The following is a 23,418-nucleotide window of genomic DNA, read 5'->3' on the forward strand; positions in this document are numbered from 1 at the left end:
CTTCTCCCACTTAATGAGAGAAAGGTGCATCAGGTGTCAAACAAAAGAATAACTCAAATATGGTTGTTGAAAGAAATCAACGATGCTTATGAATGAGTCACTATTATTGGCTAACAAATCCTTTTAAAAGTTGGGTGGTTTCCACATTCTTCCCTTTCAAAAAAAAATCGGAGTACCTAATCAAGATGTCAAATGATAGATGATCAAAAAATTATTTTTCTTGCTAGATGACTATGTGATTTGGAACATACAACTTGAGAGAAATACAAGAGTTGAGTAGGTGACACAGCAATACTCTTTCCATTCACTCATGTGAACAAGATGTTTTGTTCTTCACTCTAAATAAGGGGAAAAAAGGAACAGAATTGCAGAATTAATACTGAATTGCTGCCTCTTCCAGCAATAAATAACTCTCATGCACAAGTACATGAACTAATTGGAAAATAAAACCCTGTCCATCTCATTACTAAACGCATTAACAACAAATTTTACTCTTAATGTCAATATTTATTATCAAAACTGTAAGATATTTGGTTTTGATCACTTGTATACTAAAAATAATGCAATCAAAACAAACACAAAAGGAAATTTTTTAATGTTAGAGAACTATGATCATAGCAAATTATTTTTTCACTTTATATGCATATTTTGTTTTAGAGAACTGTAATAGCATGATCAATTAAATTTTGAAACTACGCACATATTAGCCTATTTGGGGACATGTGGTGGAAATAAAAACTCAAACAATAGAAGGAATGATATAAAATATCTATGGTTTAAAAATAATGGTTACATATTTTTTAAATGGACAATTTGGACTATGAAATTGCTAAGGTATCTTGATTCCACTGCAAACATTTAACAGAATGATGTAACATTATTATATGACATATATCCTTTGCGATTTTTAAAACTTGCAGTAAAAATTTTTAATTGACCACTTAGAAATGTCAGATAACTTATCTAGTTTTCAAAAATTCTTTTGAGGTTATGAAAACAAATGTTTGAAGGTACTATTTAAGGCAGTGACCATGGTTTCTTAAGTCGGCTGCATGTCAGAAACACCTAGAGATACAATTACATTTTACCAGCACCAAAGCTCAGGCCACTCTCAAGAGGCAGAACCTCTTGCCACGTGGCTTAGGAATCTGTCATTTCATAAATCTCTGCAGGTGAGTCGCCCTGCAGGTGGTTCACCACCACTACTTTGTGGGCCCAGCGGGACCCAGCATGAGCTGGTTGGACGCTGTACAGAGATGTGATCCTCTTGGGCTTGGATATGTGGGTGGGGCCCTCGGGCTGCTATCTGGACATCAAGGAGCAACAGGGTCAGGTAGAGCGAACAGCCACTAGGGTTAGACGGACCAGTGCTTGCCTCGGGCTCTACCACTTGCTGTTCAAGTGGCCTGAAGCATAGCATTTACCCTCTCTGGGCAACAGATGTTTTTGTTAGGCTGCAGATGATAGTAGAGTACCCGAGACATGATGTCTTATCAAGAGGCAGTTTCCACTTACTCCTTCATAGTAAATGCAATAACCCCCACATCAGGGTGTGATTGTTCTTTCACTAAGGATTTTGAATCTCTCTTTCGAAAGTTCATCATTGTGCATCTTAAAAATATTGCATTATTTTCTTACAAATTTTAAAAAGTTCCTCCAGATTATGGGTTTGCAAGAACAAATGTCATATAGGAATCAAGACATGTTTACTTAATTATATTTCATGCTGGAAAATTGGGGAAACAACTAAATTAATTGACAAAAGAAAGCATGAGCTAAAGCAATGTTGCTAATATCTAGACTTTTATTAAAAGGAAAAGAATGAATTAGAAAGAGGAAAAATGAGTTAGATTCTGTTAGGACAGTATAAAATAGAAGCAAAGAAGGGTGGCTTCTATTTCTTCAGTGCTTCTTCAGGGTCTGACTGTGCTTGCTGACATGGATGCTCTAAGGCTGGGAACCAGGAGAAGAGGTAGTGGGAGAGCATTTCTGGAGTAGAGTCAGACAGAAGATTTCTGGGCAAAGTCTAGAACTTTGCATGACATGTTTGACTGACGTAAAAGAAGCAGCTACTAACACAACTCTGTTGTGAGAGAGATCTATGTAGGGAAGACAGTTTGCATTTCCTTTTAATCCTCTGTTAATTATGGGTGTCACAGGAGAAACCCTAGACCTGATGGCTTACAATGCAGATTTAGGTCCTGTGATAATGTCACTGATATTTTGGGGCAATAAAGTTTCAGGCTTTGACAGTCCTTGATTCAGTTCATTCATTGACTCCAACATCCTCATTTTTTTTACAATCTGATTTTTTTTTTTTTTTTGCTTTGTGACTCCTTTAGTGGGATGCATCCATAAAGCTCCATATTAGGTAATACATTGCAAGTATAAGATGTCTTTGACTACAGCAAGTGCTTATGAGCTTCTTGCTAAAAGTTGACTTTTGTTACTTTAAGGACAAAAAAAATTATGCACTTTTTGATAGCTTTAATGTGACTAACTGAATGGGTAAAAGCAGTTTCTTAAGAGCTTTATATTCTAAACTTTAAAATGGTATTTGCCCCACACCAAAAGACTGGCTACAGCTAAATTTTCAAAACAAGCTTTTATTCTAAAATTCCTGATTAAAACTAAAGTAAAATTATTTAACTGGAGCTAAGTCTAGTTTTACAGTGGCCCTGAGATTCCTGTGACTGAAAAAAAAAATAAAGGTCCAACTTTAAATTATCCATATTGGCCAAATAAAACATGTGTATGAAAATCAAAGGTCTTGCTTAATTGGCAATATCAGGCCCTATTACTCATACTTTTTGTGAAGCATTAGAACACATCTATCATGGCTGCATTGATTTCAATGTAACAGCCAAAAAGAAGAAAAATTATCTTCATGGACTGAGTCCAAGCAATATAATAGCTGGTTGTCCTGGCAATGATTTCATCAAAGCAGTGATTGATCATGAGAATCATGTAAACTCCCATTTACTCTGCCTGAATAACTTGTAATTTGATGCCAAATCTACAACACAGCTTCCTGAACTTCAATAACCTTTTAATGGAATTTGATATACATGAAGGAAAATGATTAAAAATGGCTAAAGGACAACTTAAACCTGATAATAGGGATTAAACTATTGAGGGTCTGTTTCAAAAAAGTTACAAATATAGGAGAATCAACACCATACCCATATGAATACCTTCCTGTAAATTAAAAAAAATAATAAGTCCCACTTGTGGTACACTTTACAATCATCTATTAGAATATTGTAGCAAAATAGTTTGTTAGAAAAAAGTAGACATTCCTTATATCTTCCAAATATACATCATAATAAATAACCATTACAAAGCAAATACCATCCTACATTTGGATAATACTCAACCTTCACAAACATAGGTGGCAGCCCTGAGTCCTTTCATAACATTAGGATAAAAATAACAAACACACGCTTACCCTTCTGTATTAAGGTGAGAAATACTATGTATCTTGGTGTTTATAGAAAATATCATTTGACCTTAAGTTTAGCAAATTGCTAGTCTAGTCTTTGAATCAGCTATGAACACTCCAGCTTCCAGGAGTTGGAAAGGGGATATAAAGCAATTAGGTAAAAGTGAAGAAAACATTCAGCTCACGTATAAAAAAGCTATTAAAAACTTATCTCCATGTAGGCAACGAGATTAAGGCAACAAATGCATTTGTAGTACCCCTTCGTACATATTAATGTAGTACTATAAAATGTCCATTATGGAACTCGATGTAGCAGCCTAATCATAGAAGGTCAAAGGCATTTCCCCAAACTACAGTGTAGTAAAAAAAAAAAAAAAAAAAAAGATAAAGGAAGAGAGCTTAAAACCAGCAGGTCATCTTTTTGCAGATTGTAAAGCTGCACAATTTCCTTTATACGATCTCAGATTACATTACATTTAGGGATAAGAGATAATGCATCTAAAGTGCTCAGTACAGTGTCTGGCTCATAATAAACACTTAATAAATATTCATTTTCATCATCATTCCCTTTTATTTAAAATGCCCATTAATAATAACTTAGATCTTGTGAATACTGGAGAATGCCCAAAATACCTTTATCCATGATTATTTTCTTTCATCTTCACCACGGACCTGTCTGTAGGTGCTGTTTCCATTAGGCAGATAAGGAAACCAAGGCTCTAGGACATTAGTGATTTTTGCCATTTCAGAGTTCATAAGTGACAGGATCAGGACACAAAGTCTTTGGACCCTAAACTTGATGGTCCCTACAATGTGCCAAGTCTCTTGATCATAGCTATGTACGCCTGTCATTGGAGACAGTAGACTAATAAGTAAACAATGAAGCAAAACACCTCTAGCTGGGTGTAGTAGTGCCAGACTCTAAAAGAGCTGTGAGATAATAACAGCCAAGCTTCAGGGAAGGCCTCTTGTGTGACAGGTGCTACACTAAGTTCTTTAATTCGTTGGATTTAATCCTCTCAATAACCTTTTAAGGTAGGAGCTGTTATTTTCCCTGTTTTTAGATGAAGAAATTGAGGCTTAGAAATGCTAAGTTATTTGCCAGTTGCCTCAGCGCTGGCAGGTTCTGGAATCTTGTATCAAGATTCTGATTCCAGAGCCCTAAACCTTTATTACTTCACGCCAGTTTGTACTGTGTGGGTAAATCTCTATCCCATTTACAGTTCCAATAAGAGATGGTGAGGGTAGATAATAGCCAGAAAAATTACTAGAATACTGTTAAATGTTCAAAATGTTGGGTGTATATTTAAGGCATTCTTAAAGTCTGTGGTTGATCTATTTGCCAAGAAAGTTCAATGTAAACATGGTATCAGTAAAGTATGTATTGAGATAGAAGTAATGGTTTTGTTTCCAAGCATTTTAGAAGTGCGAATTAAAAATAATTTTATTTATCCAGTAAATTATTTACAATAATGTGCTTTAACACAGTTGTATGATTTTGTGTGTATTTATAATACTGAAAAAGGGAGACTCAGTATATGAAAGTATAAAGGAGAGAAGCTGCTGACCGATCCTTGGCTGTGTAGCAGACAATGTCTCACCTGGACATCTACAGAGGTCATTGGCAACAAGCGTGTTTTTAACAAGGATTTTCACAATAAATACAAAGTAACAAACTAAGATGGAACTAAATGCTTATAAACTGTTGCTCTAAGCTATGCCAGTATTGAGTCATAGTTCCCAGTAGACCAGTTTCGAATCTGACAGAAATAGTCTTTTAGTTTATATTACCTAATAAGTAGGTACTACTAATTTAAGAAACTTTTTTCAGCAGAAAAATAATAATGAATCTTTGTTTTTCATTGCTATTGTTACAGTTGTTGTTTTTAAAATATTTGTATTGAGATATCTTTATGCACCATACAGTCCTTCTAAAGTATATAATCAGGGGCTCACAACATCATCACATAGATGTGTGTTCATCAGTGTGATGATTTTTAGAACATTTACATCCCTCCATTAAAAGAAATAAAAAGACAAAAAAAACCCATATATCTGATACTCCTTACTCCTCCTCTTTTACTCCTTCACCACTAGTATTGCAATCTACCGAATTATTTTTTTTTACCTCTTATTCTCCCATCATTATTTATTTATTTATTCATTTTCTCCTTACTTTTTTAGTATTCATATTCATATGTTCATACCCTGGATAAAGGGAGTGTGAACTGCAAGGTTTTCACAATGAGGCTATAAAAGCTGTATAGTTATACAATCATCTTCAAAAATCAAGGCGACTAGAATACAACAGTTTCAGGTACTTCCCTCTAGCCACCCCAACACACCACAAGTTAAAACGGAATATATATATATATATATATATATATATATATATATATATATATATATATATATATATATAAAATGTGTAACAGTAACCTCCAGGACAACCTCTTAACTCTGTTTGAAATTTCTCCACTACTGAAACTTTATTTTGTTTCATTTCTCTCTTCTCTTTTTAGGTCAAGAAGGCTTTCTCACTCCCTTGATGCTGGGTCCTGGCTCATCCCTGGGAGTCATGTCCCATGTTGCCAGGGAGATTTACACCCCAGAAAGTCATGTCCTACATAGGGAGGAGGGCAGTGAGTTCATATGCAGAGTTGGCTTAGACAGAGAGGCCACATCTGAGGAAAAAAAGATGTTCTCTGGGGGTGACTCTTAGGTATAATCATAAGTAGGTTTAGTTTCTTCTTTGCAGGAATAAGCTTCATAGGGGTGAGCCCCAAGATCAAGGGCTCAATCTATTGAATTGGTTGTCCCCACTACTTGTGAGAATTGCAGGAATTCCCCAGATAGGGAAGTTGAATATTTCTTCCTTTCTCCCCAGTCCCCCAAGAAGACTTTGCAAATACTTTTTCATTCTCTGGCCAAATTACTCTGGAATGTGTCAGGGCATCACATTAACTTGTACAAACCAGCAAGATCTCACGCTCTATTCAAGATTCCATGTAATTATCATGTTCGGATAAACATACAAGTTAAATTAGATACAAGTTAAATTAGATAATGCATTACCAAAAATATAAATTTTGCACCAAATAAACATTTCTTCCTTTGGTCTCACACAGAAGTTTAAGTTTTAAAATATAGCCATATCATCCTTTACCCAGTATTCTGATATACCTTAGTCCTATCCAGATCAGCTTCATTCATATCTCCAGTTGAAGTCTGATCACATTTTCAGCTTTTTTAACAGTTGCTGTATGGTATAATGCTATCATGACTTCAAGTCCCTAGCCCTGACTCTCAGGTGTCCCACAAATACCCAAAGTTCCAGGGAATGACCAGGTTATACACAAATAGCTCAGCATCTCAGAATTTAGAAATAATAGTTATAATTCTGGAATAAACATGACCTCTATAAGAGCTTACATTCTAGGAATCTTTACAATAGGTCCCAACCTGATAACCCATGCTCTCAATTTCAGTTCTCCAAGTTTGTATATTATAGTTTGTCCTGTTACTCTGTCTTTTTTTGAAGGTTATACTTTGGCTCCCTTGGAGGTACTGAAGCAAATGTGAATTGAGAAGTAAATCAAGTTGGCAAAGTTGACTTTATATCTCCTAGTTGAAAGTCTTGAAGAGATCAAGATTAATCAATACTTTCTTTACTTGTTCAATATTTATCTGCAGAGCCCAGAACAGTGCAGACAAAGAAAGAGGATCTCAAAAATATTTGTGGCTAAAGTTGAATTGAGCAGACAAAGTATCTGAAAAATTGTCACATAATTGGGACATTTCTACGCCAGCACTTGGCATGGTGACAGAGCCCATGCCGTTTTAATGCAAGCTTAGTTTAACCCTAACATTAAAAAAGAATAGTATATTACATTTATATAGCCTGTCTTCTCTTGACTCTAGGATAATTAAAAATATGTCATTTTTCTCATAGCTTTGCTGGTGAGATTGAGCCCAAGAAAAGCTTTGCAATTCAACCAGGAGTACATAGGTTCTATGCAGTAGGCAGCAGCCCTCTCTACAGCCTCACCTTTGATACTGTCTGTAGTGGAACTTGCTATTTCCATGGGCATTATTTGGGCTCATGAAAATTATAAGATTTAAGGAACAAGCTTTAAATCTGTTTCTGTAATTTTCCACTGTGTGAAATGAGGGACAACTGCATGGCAAAATTGAAATCCAACCTTCTCGTGGCTCTAGAGAGATCTGAAATTGCTGGTGGATCCTTACTGAGCTTGTATGGTATTTTGTTGCCATACAACACTGACAGCAGGAGAAGATTTCCAATCAATATCTTATCCTAATTGCGTCTCTATCTACACCATTCGAGAGATGGGTTAGTAAATCAGTTGTCCTCTCTAGAGCAGTACATCACCCATTGGTTACTGAAACTGAGACATGGTTTCTTTATATGCAAAATAAAGGCTTTGATACTAGTTTTGCTCAATATTGTCTCCATTAAAGAAGAGTAAGTTTTCCCTCTACCCTCTCCCGCATTTAGGCAAATAGTGTGAAGAGGAAAGAACTGGGACCAGCAGCTATTTAGATTCTAATTGGGAAGTATTCCTAACAAGGGAAGCAGTTCCAAATGTGAAGGGCTCTCAATAGTTTGGAATTACCTTGTAGAAGCTAGTGAGTATATAATCAGCTGGGCCATGAGAGCCAAGGTTCGATAAGTTCTTAAAGCCATCTGACTTGCAGCCTTAGGAGAAGCACAATGACTTATAGAACAGGAACGGGAAGCTTCCCAAGGGAGATTGGAGGTGGTCTTAGGAGGGTTATAAGAAACACTTCTTGCTTTGAAATCATCACCTCTCTAACCCCCTTCACACACAGAATTCATCTTCCATGCCTTCCAAGAGATTCTAAACTAACAACAACCATGTCACTATTTACCAGTGATACAATTTTCATGCTTCGCACGCAGGTTGTTTAATCAGCATTTTACACATAAGAAGGCTCATTGGGTGATGCTTCCCAACATTTTCACCTCGTGGCACAAGGTGGCTAGAGGGCACTGGAGTCTCCTGTAGCTCCAAGGCTCTGCCCGTGATCTCAGCCTGCCTGGAACCCTTTCCACATGCAACAGTGCCTCAGTTTAGGTAGAGTTTAATTTTGCTTCTATGCAAAGGACAGTCAGGCTGAAGTGCATCATTATTCATGAAGAGCTGAAAAAAGAAATGAGGCTGTTTCCAAATACACATGCAAACACTGTTTTTTCTCCAGCTCCAATGGTGCAGCCAGTAGAGATGGTGATTTACAGAATCAGTGCTAGTCTGTACAGCAGCCATCTGCCATCCACCTTTAGGTAGATGCATTGAATCCTGCCAGAGCTGGAGGATCATCCAGAAATTACAGGTATTTGAGGCAACTGGTGAAACTCCTTCACCTAGTGCTTGTTTGATGTGTAACTAAGTTCAAACAATTTTAGGCTTAGCAAAAAGTGGGGGGAAGGAGTGTGGAGCAGAGCTGCTCCCCGGGGGGTTGATAAAATGAGGGATTATATGGTCTAATTATGCTGTAGTTCATGGTCTATAGTAACAAAGCATGTCACCTGTTGCCCCTGCTTCTAAAAGTTGTAACTTGGTTTTCAAGTTGTTGCTGTGATTCCATGTCATCTTCACCTTCCCTGCCTTCCTTGCCCCGCCAATTGCATCTGAGCAAGCCTTGCATCTTCATTTCTTTGGGGAAAAGGTTCTTCAAAGTCTTGATGAGAATAACATGACTGAGGGGTGTTAGCTGGTTATACTGCAACTGTTGACTTTCAAGAGAAGGGTGTACCATCTTCTGTGCTTTCCTAAATTGCTGGTGGTTAAAATCACACATGGTCACATGGGGAGACCCCATCTCAGATCCACTGAATGAAAATTTCTAGGCTAGATTTGCTGTTTATTTAATATGCTTCCAGATTGTTATTCTGAAGAAAATTTGAGGATGAGTATGTCAACCTTGGCTGGACTGAGAAACACCTAAGAAAATGTTTAAAATCCAAGTGTTCAGGTCATCCCCAGACTAATTAAATCACCATCTTTTGTGATGAGACCCAGGCATGCCTATTTTTCAAACTCCTCAGGTAATTTCAACGTATGTCCAAGATTAAGAATCATGGAATAGAGGGAATGGCTCATAAAGGGTTTCCTAAACCATCTGAAAACTATGTACTAACAAGCACTCATTTGACATTTGGGTACGAGTACTTTGCTAGGTGCTTTGAAGATACACGGCCTCTTTAAAGTTACAAAAACAACCCGTGCTTTTCAGGAATCCTTGATTCACTGGAAGAGTGATGTACAGGAAATGACTTCACAGTTCCAAGCACCAAATCACAATGTGAAGTGGTATTAAAAGCTGAATAATGTAAGTCTTGAGAGCACAGAAAGTAGAGAAAGATCAGAAAATAATATGGGGTAAAGAAGGGATGATTCCTGGAAAGTATTTTTTGAGCTGGGATTTCATGTGCGTAACTTCTCATCCCTGGAACATAAAAATGCCTTTTTTTTTTTTCACATACTTCTTAGTTTCTAATAATTATATAGGTGACAAAAAAGAGAAGATATCAGCGATTCATCTGAATATTTAAAAAGTAAACTAAGAATTCCAGACACATGCATGCCCAATGCTGGAGTTGGAGATGGAATGTGAAGCTGGTTGGTGGATAACTGTGGACCTAGTTAAGTATTTCCTGGGCTCATGAGGGTTGGTATAACTCACTTTCCTATCAGCACCCTGACAGGCTTTGAAGACAGCCGAAAGTCTTTCTAGAAGTGTCCTGGTCAAGGCTAATGTGACTGGAAAAATTGAAGAACACTCATTTATTTCTAAGTTCTTTTTATATTTACTAAAGCATCAACAGCAAAAACAAAAACAACAAAAGAAAAACAAACAACAACAACAAAAAACCCTTTCTTAGATTTAGAATAAAGTAAAAAACTGTTAACCCAGGTTTTTAGTTTAGTGTTATTTTTTAAAATATAAAAAATTTTACTGCCAGTTGGTTTTTTTTTCAACTCTCATGTCTTATACAACATATATATCATAATTTCAGACATTTTATTTTGTTTAGTACTTAAATTGTTTGATGTGCATTCATTGTTATACAATTAAACCCAAATTCAGAAGCAGGAAATGTACCATTTTATTCCACTTCCATGCTGAAGTTCTCAACGAATATTTGTAAAATAAGCCAACAAATGCCCTTCAGGGCACAACAAACTGAAAATATCAAACACACACACACACACACAAAAAAAGCACAGAGCTGTATCATTGGGGATGTTGGGCAAAAAGTGGCTCTCCAGCTTCTTTTGAAAATAAATAAGCAAATTAACCTGGTTACATTTGATTCTTCTGTAATATGGCTTATTCAATAATTTTAAAGAAGGAGTAAGTCCATAATCACATTTCTATCTTTGATAAACTGTCAGATGTGGAAGTTCAAGTAAAGTGATTTGTCTCTGGAGAATCTCACCACACAAAACTTATGTGGCATGTCTTCTTTTGACATATAAAAAAGTATATGGAATGTGTAAACTTTCCCTTGCCCACCATACAAAAAGACCACTTATTTACTTTTTTGTACACATGCATTTATTGAGTGTCTGGTATGCACTAGACAACAAGCCTTTAAGGATGACAAAGAAAATTGCAACCTCTGAAGAATATTTACTGGCTAAGTAAATATTGTCACGAAACAGTGGGATTGTTCACATATTAGACTTTTGATTTCAAATTATTTATGATTTTGGAGAAAGGTCAAGTTGGGTTTTTGGTGAAAAAATGCAAGCTTAGAGACAGTCTTTTCATGGCCAGTCATAAAGATTTAGATTTGCAGTAGTGAAAGAAATTCCATATAGCTAGTTTAGGAAAAACATAAATTATAGCAAAGAAACCGAGGCTTAGGATTACAGACCCTACTTGCAGGAAAGAATTTGGGGACAGCCTGGTTCAACAGAATAATGGAAACTTTTTAAACGCATCTAGTCCCGATAAATGACCTGCTTAATCAGGAAATGTTCAGATATATGAGTCCTACAAATCACATTTCAACTAGGAATAGAGTCTTGGAAGAAAACTCTCATGCTACCAACATTTCAATACCATTTGAAGTTTGCCATTCTTTTTTGAAAGGGGTTCTGAGTAGGAAAAGGGAGACCAAGCTATTAGTGGCGGGGTACAGTCCCACATGTTCAGCCTTCACTAACTTATTAAGGACACAGTTTCTGTGCAGCCTCCAAGTTTGGTAGTTATTATTTCACATCTTGCATGCACAGGTCCTGGGGGTCAGGGTTGGAGGGCCGGTGGCCAAGTTGACCTCCAAAAATGGGCTTGCCTATTGTACCTTGTTCGCTTCCACTGAGTTGAGCACAGACCCTCTCCCACAAATGTAGACTGTCCTGTCCCTCCCTTTCTCTGACCTGACCCTTCTCTCCTTGAGGCTGCTGTGCAAACCTCACGTTCTCCATCCCCAAACGTTTCCTCCTTAATATCCCAGCACTAATTATCCCATTAACTCTGTTCTCTGGGGATGGTGAATGCATGGAGGTTTGCATGACATTCTCGTTAGCCCTGTTAGATTTCGATTCTGCCGTGGCAGTTATCACCATGGGCCATCATCATCCTTGTCCTTACACTTCCTTCTTTTGCTTCTTCCATGCTCGTGCAAAACACAAATCCCCCTCCCTCCCATGCACACATATACAATATCTTCTGTCCCTACTGAGTGCAACGTCGATCCCGCTCACTCCTCATAAAGTGGGTCAGGCCACATAAGAAAAGAAAACTAGCTAGAAGGAGAAAGACAGGAGGGGAAAACAAACCAAATTCACATTAGCAGTGTGGTTAGACCTAAGGAAACCAGTGAGGTTTATCCTACAGTATCTAGACCCATCCCCTGTGGCTCTGACCCCAAGTTCCTCTGGCTCTCTCTTCTTCCTCACTTTCCCTGTCAAACCTCCGTTTGGGAAAAGACATCACACAGTTTTGATCCATAGTTTTCCCTGTGAACTTCATGCTGCCTTTTTATTTCAGCAGAGTTCTGGAAGTCTGTGGTCTTTAGGCATCTTTCTGATCTAATGCTGCTGTTTTTGAGTTTGAGGAATCTTGAGCCCATGGAAACAGATCAGCTTGTTCTATGACACACACAGTTGCAGAGCTATGATTGAAACTCCTCCTATTTGGTATTTTCCCCAGTATACCTCTTAGCACTCAAGAAGACACCTTTAAGCTAGAGGAGAGAATTTCTAAGTATGCTATTTTAGATAAGCAATGATGCATGTTGCTATTGTGTATTTTCTCTTGTAAAAGTAATATTAAAACCACATCATGTAGGAAACCCTTCTTTCCTCCTCCCCAAATTCTAGCCTGTATTGATATATGTGGATAAGCAAGCTGCTCGTCCATAAGTAACATGATCCTTCTGGTGGATTTACCACAGACTGAAAGTAGAGGATGAAGGGATGAGAGAATTTTTGCCATATAGTCTGCAGTCTGCTGTTATTGACTTTCTTGTTTTTTTCCCTCCTCTCGTGTTTCAAGGTAATATCTTCTAAGAGATCCTCCTTTGCTTATAGGCAACCAGGTTTCTAGATGTGGCTTTGCAGTAATCAGCTTTGTAACCTCGGGAAGGTCAATCCAAGTCAATAAATTCTGACCTTGCCCAAGAAGAGAGCTTTGCAGGCCAGAGTCCTGATTATAAAGAACCCTTGTCAGGACAGCTCCTTCCCACTTAAGGCATTTTCAGTTTGGGGGAGGAGTTCAGTTTGGGGGAGAAAGTGGTGAGAAAAGAGATAAAACAGGTCAATATAAATTATTGTCTTTCTCCCTTTTCCTCCCCAGATGAGAGGCTCTGCTCCCACTGCTTCACGCAATGAACACTTTTAATCCCCATGAACACCCTGCAAAGCGTTGCTGTCGTCATTTTTATTTTGCAGATGAGCAGAAGACTTGGCAGAGAAAGATCAGTGAATCTGCTAGTTATTTAGGATCTCACAGTAGTTAGGGGTGGATCTGGGATTGGAACCCAAGTGCTCTAGCTCAAGAAACTACCCTCTGCTGCCTCCATCCCTGTCCTGTTCAAATATCTTTTTTTAGGTGCTTTTTGGGGAAGATAGGTACAGGGTGACAGCAAAAATAAACGTAGGGTTTCCAGAGTTCTTTCAGAGCTCAGCAGACACACAGGCTGTGGGGAGCTCGGTTTATCTCAGGAGGCTGTCATATAGCCTAGAGTCCCAAGGGTTTGAGGAAGCAGGAGTGTGGCTTGTGAAGGAGACAGGCTGTGACAACCACTGCGTGTTGCTGGACAAGTCTGCTCTGGCAAGCTGTAGGGTGCCTCCTTCCTCTCTTCACACACATACACCTGGGCTGCATCCACCAGCCCAAGAGGGCCTTTTCCCAGCCAGAGGGCCAGGAGTACCTTAGGTCCCTACAGATCTGCTGAGCAAGAGTTAAATGTCAGGGCAGTACCAAGTCCATGCATATTTTTCTGATTTTGAGCCTTTATTTCTTTTCCCAGACACAAGTCCCAAATATTTTGGATGTGAATACAGGATCTTTGAGAACATTTTTTTTCAAATCTAATTATGGAAAGATCTAGTGATTCACCCAAAGGAGCTCAGACCAAGAAGCTTCGATTCCATACCTTCTAGAGTCTTACTTTTCACACCCTCTGATATTTTCTTATGGTCTTTTATTAGGCATTTCTCCTTTTTTGATAAGCTTGAATTTATCAAAGAATTAATATGAATTTAATCACTGTCTATGACAATCGTCAGAGCTTTTGCATGTTTTTTGTCTCTCTTCCACACATAAAATGGTGGGTTTATAAATAATTAATAAGAGGAAGTAAAGCTGGAGATTTTTGAGGACATCGTATGGGTTCTTAAATTATTAATTAGTTAGAGACAACTTAATTAGCAGGCCCTAAAACATATAACATTATTCACAGTATGCTTATGTTTAATCATGCTGAAGCTTTAGGCATTACCATCTTGTTCTTTATGTATCTATTTCAAAGAGAAAAAGTTGAGATTTTCTTACCCTAGATTGGGTTTGGAGAGTGGTTCATTAGGTTAATTAAACCAAGTATTGTGTCAAAATGAATATTGTGCAGACAGATGTGCTTTCACCCCACTCCTGAAAGGCGTATACTAAAAGTATTCTAGGGGAGGAAGAGAGAACTAATGTTTCCATCTAGGCTCACTGCCCAAGTTAGTGCTTTACTAAATGATTTTATATTTCAATTATTAAGCTAAGCCTCTCCATCTTTTAGTAATTACCAGTAAGACAGGTATATTAGAAAATTCCCTGTGAAAGAATTTGAACGTCATTTTGCCTCTATCACAAGAGTTTGTGCTTCTTTGACCACTGAGATGAAATAATACTGTGCGTAGCCATGCCTGAAGCATATCTTGCTCCATTAAATAAGCCATTGGTTTCAGTTATATTCGAGAAAAGAGAGTTTCCCATAAGGATTCTTCATTACCTTGCTGTTTACCTTAATAATCCAGAGGCTAATATAAACCCAATTCACGAAATAGGAGGTAAATTTTATGAAAGTTACAGTCAATGAGGAGCGACACTTTACTGGTTTTTCTCCATTCTCAGCACCAGATTCTTGACCAAATTTTCTGGTAGTGCTTAACCGCGTCTTCCATCAGCTTATAACAATACTTTAAACAGGTCCTTCATTAAAGAATTTTAGAAAATCAAAAAATAATTTTTCAAAATAATTGCATACTGCAGGCTGAGACTTGTTCACGATTTATTATACATTGTTAATTAAGAGTAAAAATACATACAGAACGTGAAAGAATATCCAATAGAGTTTGGATAGAAAATGTCTAGTTCTTTCTCAGTAGAAATTGATAACTTCTGTCCAAGTTTTCCTGATTCTTTTCTGAGTATCCAACTGTATTCTTGTCGCCGTAGTCTGAGTTGGGATTTTTCATTTTCTTGAACCAGAGTCTTGGTTGCTATTAGGAGATAGTTCTTTATCTTTGCTTCTTTGAGGTAGTCCTTGTCAAATGCTCCCTGTGGGCATTTGCTTCTTCCACATTATTTTGCTCGATGCTGGCTGCCTGCCCCCACATCCCACACTGGAATGACTGCTGCATGCTCACAGCAGGCTGTGTGCTTGGCCTGGCAGCTTTCACTAATCCAAGTTCTCTTCTGGTGCACCAGTCTGCCATATCCTTTGCTGCACTGTCTTTTCGGACAGAGTGCGATCTATGGGATGTGTCAGTGAAGGAGCATTTTAAACATCACTTGGTGGAGTCACTGCCTCACTGAGGTCTGAGCTGATAAATAGCTCATCCATCCAGAACCTCCCTGCCTTTCACTCAGTAGTGAAATCACGCCTTGGGAAGACACCCCATGTAGCACTGTCATACATTTTCCTTGGCTACAGGGTTTCTTTTGTGCAAGAGAATGTTCTACATGTATTTGCTGAGTCGGTGAACAGAGTTGTGTTAATAAAAGTTTATTAATATGGAATCTGCTCAGACATTTAGGTAATGAAAGACATGATTCAATTAATTTTTAAAGTTTTCATATGTGTATGGTAAACAAAAATGTTACATTGTAAACATCTTGAGGGCAATACTGTTTCTAAGCCCAAGCAAGGCAGTGATGCTGCCTCACTTCACATATTTCACAGTATTTAATATAGTACTTTGTATTTAATAGATACTTAGTAGATGCTGATTTAATGGACTATTTTGTTAATGTTTCCTAATGCCCAAGTCAAGACCCTAACCGCAGTATTTATTGAATGCTGATGAAGAATAAATAGATGAATGAAAAAGTGAATTTGTCTCAAATACTCAGCTGTCATGGGTCATGTATGCCTGATCATTATTTGGTTTGTTACTTTACCTGGACCATACAGTCATCACCAAAATATTGAGTTGTGGTGGCTTTTCTTTTAAAACACCATAGGGTCATTTAGGCAAGCTCTTCCATCTCTTCGAACTTGAGATTTCGCATCCCTTTAGGTTTGGAGAGTGGTTCATTAGGTCCATTAAACCAAATATTGAGTCAAAATGAATATTGTGCAGACAAGATGTGCTTTCACCCCACTCCTGAAAGGCATATACTAAAAGTATTCTAGGGGAGGAAGAGAGAACTAATGTTTCCATCTAGGCTCACTGCCCAATTTAGCTCTTTACTAAATGATTTTATATTTCAATTATTAAGCTAAGCCTCTCCATCTTTTAATAATTACCAGTAAGACAGGTATATCGGAAAATTCCCTGTGAAAGGACTTGAACATCATTTTGCCTCCTTCACCAGAGTTTGTGCTTCTTTGACCACTGAGATGAAATAATACAGTGTATAGCCATGCCTGATGCATAGCCTGCTCAATTTTGATGACTGTGGTAGTCTGCAGGGTAATTTTCTAGTCAGAGGATGGGGTGGACAGAGTGGCAGGGCTCTGAGTTCCTTACTTATCTGCAGATAATTGAAGGGAGAAGGGACAGTGAGAGGAACTATTTTTGCATTTAACTTTGTAAAAGGGTTCATCCAAGGCACCAGCAGCAAAACAGAACAAAACAAAGTAAAACATTTATTGAATAAGGATTCTAAATTGATGTCAGAGGAAATTTTGATTTATGAAATGTACATATTTTAAATCTCTACATAAAAGAAAAAATAGACCAGAATTATTTCCCCAGGCTATATTTCTTTAGCAACATAAACAATAAATTGAAATTCTACTGTCAGTTAATATCTTCTGTATTGTGCATCCTAAAACATGTTTATAGTACACCTGTTAAACTGACTTAGATTTACAGTATGCTATAAAAACAGTTCCTAAACTCAGGCCAAGTTTGTTTTTTTCATACCCTTCAGTCAGCTGGTGAGAAGTATCACAGGGGATAGATCTGAGCTCCTCATTCATCTCCTACTACATTAGGGCAAAATATTTAGAACTCATTATTGAAGCCTTAACTTGTTCTAATACGAACCACATGATTTAATCTGCTCCAACTAAGTCCTCAGCTATACATAATATAATAAAGTATTTTTCTTTCCAGATTAAGCAGTTCAGAATTATTTCAACCTGAAAAAACTTTTCCAAAATATAAAACTCCCACCAATATGATACTGAAACTAGACAAGATCAGTCTAAGAAAGAAAAATTAGAGCCCAATCCCACTCAGAAGTGCAGAAGTAAAATTACCACGCAAAATACTAGTGAACTGAGTCCAATAGTGATCAAATGAGATTTTTCAAGAGTACAGGATGGCATAACGTTAAATACCTTACAAATGTAATTCACCATAAAAATAAATTAAAAGAGTTAAAAACAACATAGTCATCATTGATAACATTCAACAATTATGATTTTTTAAAAAAAAAGTCATGGACAATGAGAACAAGAAACAATAATAAGTTTATTAAAAACAACATAGTCATCATCGATAACATTCAACAATTGTGATTAAAAAAAAAAGTCATGGACAATGAGAACAAGTACATATTTCTTTTAACTGATGAAGTCTATCTACCAAAAGACCTTAGCACACATTATTCTTAGTAGTAACATATTACAAGGATTCCCTTTAAAATCAAAAGCAAGTGAAAAATGCACACTTTTGCCAACTTCATTTAGCATTGCTTTTGAGTCACTGACTAATGCAGTAAAACACCAAAAATAATTATGAGGCTTGAAAAGGAAGAAACTAAACTGTTTTCTTATAAGTGGCATGATTGTCCTCATTGGAAAGTCCAAAAAAGAAATAGAAACTATTTACAGTAGAACATAAACATAAAAATTACCAAAGAAAACACATATGACAAAAATGAGAAAGACCTACATGGAAAGAGTTTACAAGTGTCAGAAAAGTTTCTGAAGGGGAACTATTAAGTGGAGAGATATACCATGTTCATGGATAAAAAGTTTACAAATCATGCATTACCAATTCTCTAAGTATTAATCTCTACAAAGTGATCAAGGAAAGTAAAATAAAAATACGTAGAGGGGATACACAGATAGTTCAGTGGAAGAATTCTCACCTGCCATGTGGGAGACCAAAGTTTCATTCCCAGCCCATGCACTTCCCCAAAACAAACAAAGAGGCAAGCAAACAAACAAAAATCCAATCAAACAGAAATTCAATAAATGGAGATGCAATAATGGGACACTCACATGAAAAAAGAATGAAATGTGACCCCCACCATACAACATACCAAAAAAATACATAGAGTATTTTCACAAAAAATTGACAAAGTGATTCTAAAGTATATGAAGGGCATTGCAATGTATGGAAGGGTAAAGGAGAAAGTATAGCCAAAAGTCTCCTAAAGAAGTAAATTAAGTGACAAAGACATGATATCAAGACCTATAACACAGGCATACTAATCAAGGAAGTGTAGTGTTGGTGTAGAGACCAAAAAATTGACCAGCCTAATACAATTGAATGCTTAGAATCATACCTACATATTTCTGGTTGCTTGATTATGATTCAGGGGTGTTATAAATAACTGGATGGGATTAACTTCAATAATCATTCTGGGTCAATTGCTTATGAATATGAAAACATGAAACCCTATCCTACCTCCTTCTATACACACATATAAATTCCACTTGGATTAAAGGCTTAAATATTAAAGGCAAAAATTGTAGGCATTGTTTTCAGTTTCCTAAACAAATACCAAACAGTGGGTTGGCTTAAAAAGAATGGGAATTTATTAATTCATGGTCTTGAGGCTAGGAGAAGTCTAAAACACATCATCAAGTCGATGCTTTTGCCCAAAAGACTGGTGCCCTGGGGCTGGCTACTGGTGATCCTTAGCTTTTTATGTGGCAGTGTTCATGGCAGCCTCTACTGGCTCCCCTGATGTTGTAGCTTGCTAGCTGCCAGAATGCGATATACCAGAAATGGAACAGCTTTTACAAAAGGAGAATTTATTAAGTTGCAAGTTTACAGTTCTAAGGCTGTAAAAATGCCCCAATTAAAGAAAAGCTATAGAAATGTCCAATCTAAGGCATCCAGGGAAAGATACCTTGGTTCAAGAAGGCCGATGAAGTTCAGGGTTTCTCTCTCAACTGGGAAGGCACATGGTGAACATGATAACATCAGCTAGCTTTCTCTCCGGACTTGTTTCATGAAGCTCCCCAGGGGCATATTCCTTCTTCAACTCCAAAGCTCTCCGGCCGCCTGGGCTCTGTGGTTCTCATGGCATCTCATCATGCTGTCATGATGCTCCAATATGTTTCCTCTTTTAAAGGATTCTAGTAAACTAATCAAGACCCACCTGGAATGGGTGGAGTCACATCTCCATCTAATCAAAAAGTTAATACCCTCAATTGGGTGTGTCACAACTCTGTGGCAATAATCTAATCAAAACTTTCCAATCTACATTATTGAATAGGGATTAAAAGAAACAGTTGCTCCCACAAGATTGGATCAATATTAAAATATGGCTTTCTAGGGTACAGAATCCTTTTCTACCAGCACACTTGGGTTCCATGGACTTCCAGCTTTTTCCTGTGATTTTCCCTCTATGTGTTTAAATTTCATTCTACTTATAAAGGACTCCAGTAATAAGATTAATACCCATTCTGATTCACTTGGCCACACCTTAGCTGAAGTAACCTCATCTGAAGGTCCTGTTTACAATGGGTTCACACGCACAGGAATGGGTTAAGATTAAGAACATGTTTTTCTGGAGTTCATAGCTTCAAGCCACCACAAGCATCTGGAAATGCTTTATGAACTCAGGGCAGGGAAATATTTTTTTTAAAACAAAGCAATAAAATGCAATAGCTGTAAAAGATTTATGAGTTCAACAACATTAAAATTAAGAAGTTCTGTTCATCAAAATCACCATAAAGGAAAAGGAAAAAGAAAAGTAAGCCCTGATTTGAAATAAGATATTTGCAATGTATATAAACAATAAAATAGTAGAACTGCAAAGAAATAAATGCCTTTGACAAAATATCCCAAAGGAACATGCACAAAAAACATGAACAGTCCTTTCACTGATCGGGTAAATAAATAATTAATACATATATGAAAGTATGCTAAACAGTATTAGTAATCTAGGAAATTTAGATTAAAACTACCAAGTGCTACCGTTTCACTCCAGATTGGCAAAAATTAAGAAGGCTGTTAATACAGGACATTGGAGGATATTTGATGCCATAGGATCTCCTACTTACTGCAAGTGGGGAGGAAAATTGTGCCAATAGATTAGAAGAAAATAAGTTGTCATTATCTTATAAAAGTGAACACATGGACCTAGCCATTCCATTCTGAAGTATATAATCCAGAGATGTTCTTGCACCTTTGTAGTATATTCCAATAATGGGATGTTACTCAGTGGTAAAAATATATCATCTATAACTATACACAATGTAATGCATTGTAGATACAAGTCAGTTTCAGATGTCTCTATAAGTGTGATAGCCTTATAGAATTAAAAGTACACAGGGCAGGTTCTCGGCCTCCTTCCCTGAACAGCCCGCGAGTTGGGAATTCTGTGCAGTTCGTTCCCCACTTCCAGGTCCGAGGAGGTGGCCTCTTCTCCACGCGCAGTTGCAGGCTTCGGGGTGCTTGCTGGACTGTCGGAAGCCCGGGTCGGTTTTGGGGGAGCAGCCGCCGCTACCACCACCGCCACCTTTCGCCCTCCCTATCGCTAGGCCGAAACCGTAGTAGCATCCGGCAGGGAAATGGTCGTGCTTTCGGTGCCCGCCGAAGTCACTGCGATCCTGTTAGATATCGAAGGATATTTTATTTCCTTATATCCAAGAAAATGTTAAAGAGTATCTGCAAACACATTGGGAAGAAGAGGAGTGCCAGCAGGACGTCAATCTTTTGAGGAAACAGGCTGAAGTTTCTGGAAATGGAGTGGATGACCTGCAACAGATGATCCAAGCTGTGGTAGATATGCTGGCAGATGTCTCAGGACCGAAAGACTGCAGCATTGAAGCAGCTTCAGGGCCACATGTGGAGGGCAGCATTCATAGCTGGACGCATGAAAGCAGACTTGTTGATGGTCACTTTGATACCAAGATTGGACAAAAAGTAGAGAGTGAGAGTTACCGAAAGATTGCAGACAGTATTGGGTGTTCAACCAACAACATCCTGTTTCTGACAGACGTTATTCTAGAGGCCAGTGCTGCTGAGAAAGCGGACGTGCATGTAGCTGTAGTGGTGAGACCTGGCAACGCAGGATTAACCGATGATGAAAAGACACTACAGCCTCATCACATCCTTCAATGAACTGTACCTGCCTTCCTCAACCTAGAGAAGGTTTCTCACTGTTTACAGAGTTGTCCCTATAGTCTGGTTTTATTTTAATGGTAAACGAAACTTAAAAACTTAAAAAAAAATACATATATAGACACACATTATGTATGTGTATGCTCAGAATACCTTCCATGTCAGTGAAAAAGACCTCAATTCATTGAAATGAAAGCTTATTTAAAGATGTATTATATGTAGAAATTGTTTGAAACCACAACTCTAACCCTTATTAAAGTCAAAGTGTAGTGGATAGAAGAAATTACTAAAACACAGATAAAAAAAATACAGACCAAATGTGTTAAGTTTATCAGGTCATGTACCAAAATGGAAAGCTAATTTTGAGAAGTTACTCAGAAGCCTTGTTATTTTAAAAATTCAAAGAATTATTCCTAAAAATAATCTATTGCCCCATTTAATTGTTGACCTAGTTGTCTGAAGATTACAAGAGCTGTATTTTACAATATTTGCCTCTCTGTGTTCACAAGACAAAGATATTTGCTTCTGCTCCAAAAGATAGCAAAATTGGGAACAAAAACTCACTTCAATCTTGATCAATCAAGTATTTGTTACTTAAGGAGATACTTACTATTCATCATGGCACCCACAGCAAGCAGTTGCTTTACCAGTGAAAAAGGTGCATTGATATAACTGCTAATATTTGTTAATGTTTAACAAAACAGTGCTAATCCTACAGTTATTAAAGATTTTGTAGTTACCTTTCTAACTACTTAGCACAGTTTGAAGATATATGTTAATTGCTCTATGCTTAAAAAAAAATGGTTTTACTGAAATCAGTCCATAAAGTCAGTAAGAGCTCTAACATGTAATATTTTCCTCTGAAGAGGATAGGAGAACTGTAATAGCATTATTTATCCTTGTTCAATTCTAATGGAATGTCATGTCAATTTCATGTTGTGATTAATAAAAACATTTTCTTCAAAAAAAAGTACACAGGGCAAAACTATATAAGGTGGATGGATAGATAGGTAGATAGATAGATAGATAGATAGATAGATAGATAGATAGATAGATAGATAGATAGATAGATAAAAGAGATGAGATGACTAGAGAGATATCAGATGAATAATAGATGGTGTTTGTTCACTAAAGCTTCCAGAATGCAATATACCAGAAATGGGTTAACTTTTTCAATGGAAATTTATTAGGTTAAAAATTTACAGTTCTACAGACATGAAAATGTCCAAATTAAGGCATGAGGAGGAAGATACCTTCTCTTAGGAAAGGCTGCTGGCATCCAGGGTTTCTCTGTCACACGGGAAATCACACGGCAGCATCTGCTAGTTCTTCTCTCCAAAATGTCTCTTGGCTTCTGTGAGTCCCTGCTTGTTTCTCCTGGGGTGTTTCTGCCTTAGCTTCTCTGAGCACTCTCTTAGTTTTATCTGACTTTTATCCTCTCATAAAGGACTCCGGCGAAGGAATTGAGACCCACTTTGAATGAGCTGGGTTACATCTCCATGGAAACAATCCAACCAAAAGGTCCACCCCCCCACCCCCCACAATAGATCTGCCCCTACAGTGTGGATTAAGAAAACATGGCCTTTTATGGGGCACATAACAGCTTCCAAGCTGCATAAAAGAGAGAGACAAAGAGTGTTTTTAAAAAACAGGAAACAATAAACACAAATTTTAGGAGAGTAATTACCTCTGGTGGGAGGCAAAGTGATAGGAGCAGAGATAAACATGCAA

The 23,418-nt window shown here is 37.5% G+C and overlaps 1 protein-coding gene and 1 pseudogene across 1 annotated transcript in view; both read left to right on the forward strand.

The window, feature by feature from the left end:
• XKR4 (XK related 4) overlaps positions 1-23,418 on the forward strand; it is a 436,625-nt gene that overhangs the window by 115,542 nt on the left and 297,665 nt on the right. The window lies entirely within an intron of this gene.
• On the forward strand, positions 21,047-22,393 carry LOC143686245 (enolase-phosphatase E1 pseudogene; annotated as a pseudogene).

Source organism: Tamandua tetradactyla, chromosome 6, assembly GCF_023851605.1.
Source record: "Tamandua tetradactyla isolate mTamTet1 chromosome 6, mTamTet1.pri, whole genome shotgun sequence".
Taxonomy (NCBI): Eukaryota; Metazoa; Chordata; class Mammalia; order Pilosa; family Myrmecophagidae; genus Tamandua; species Tamandua tetradactyla.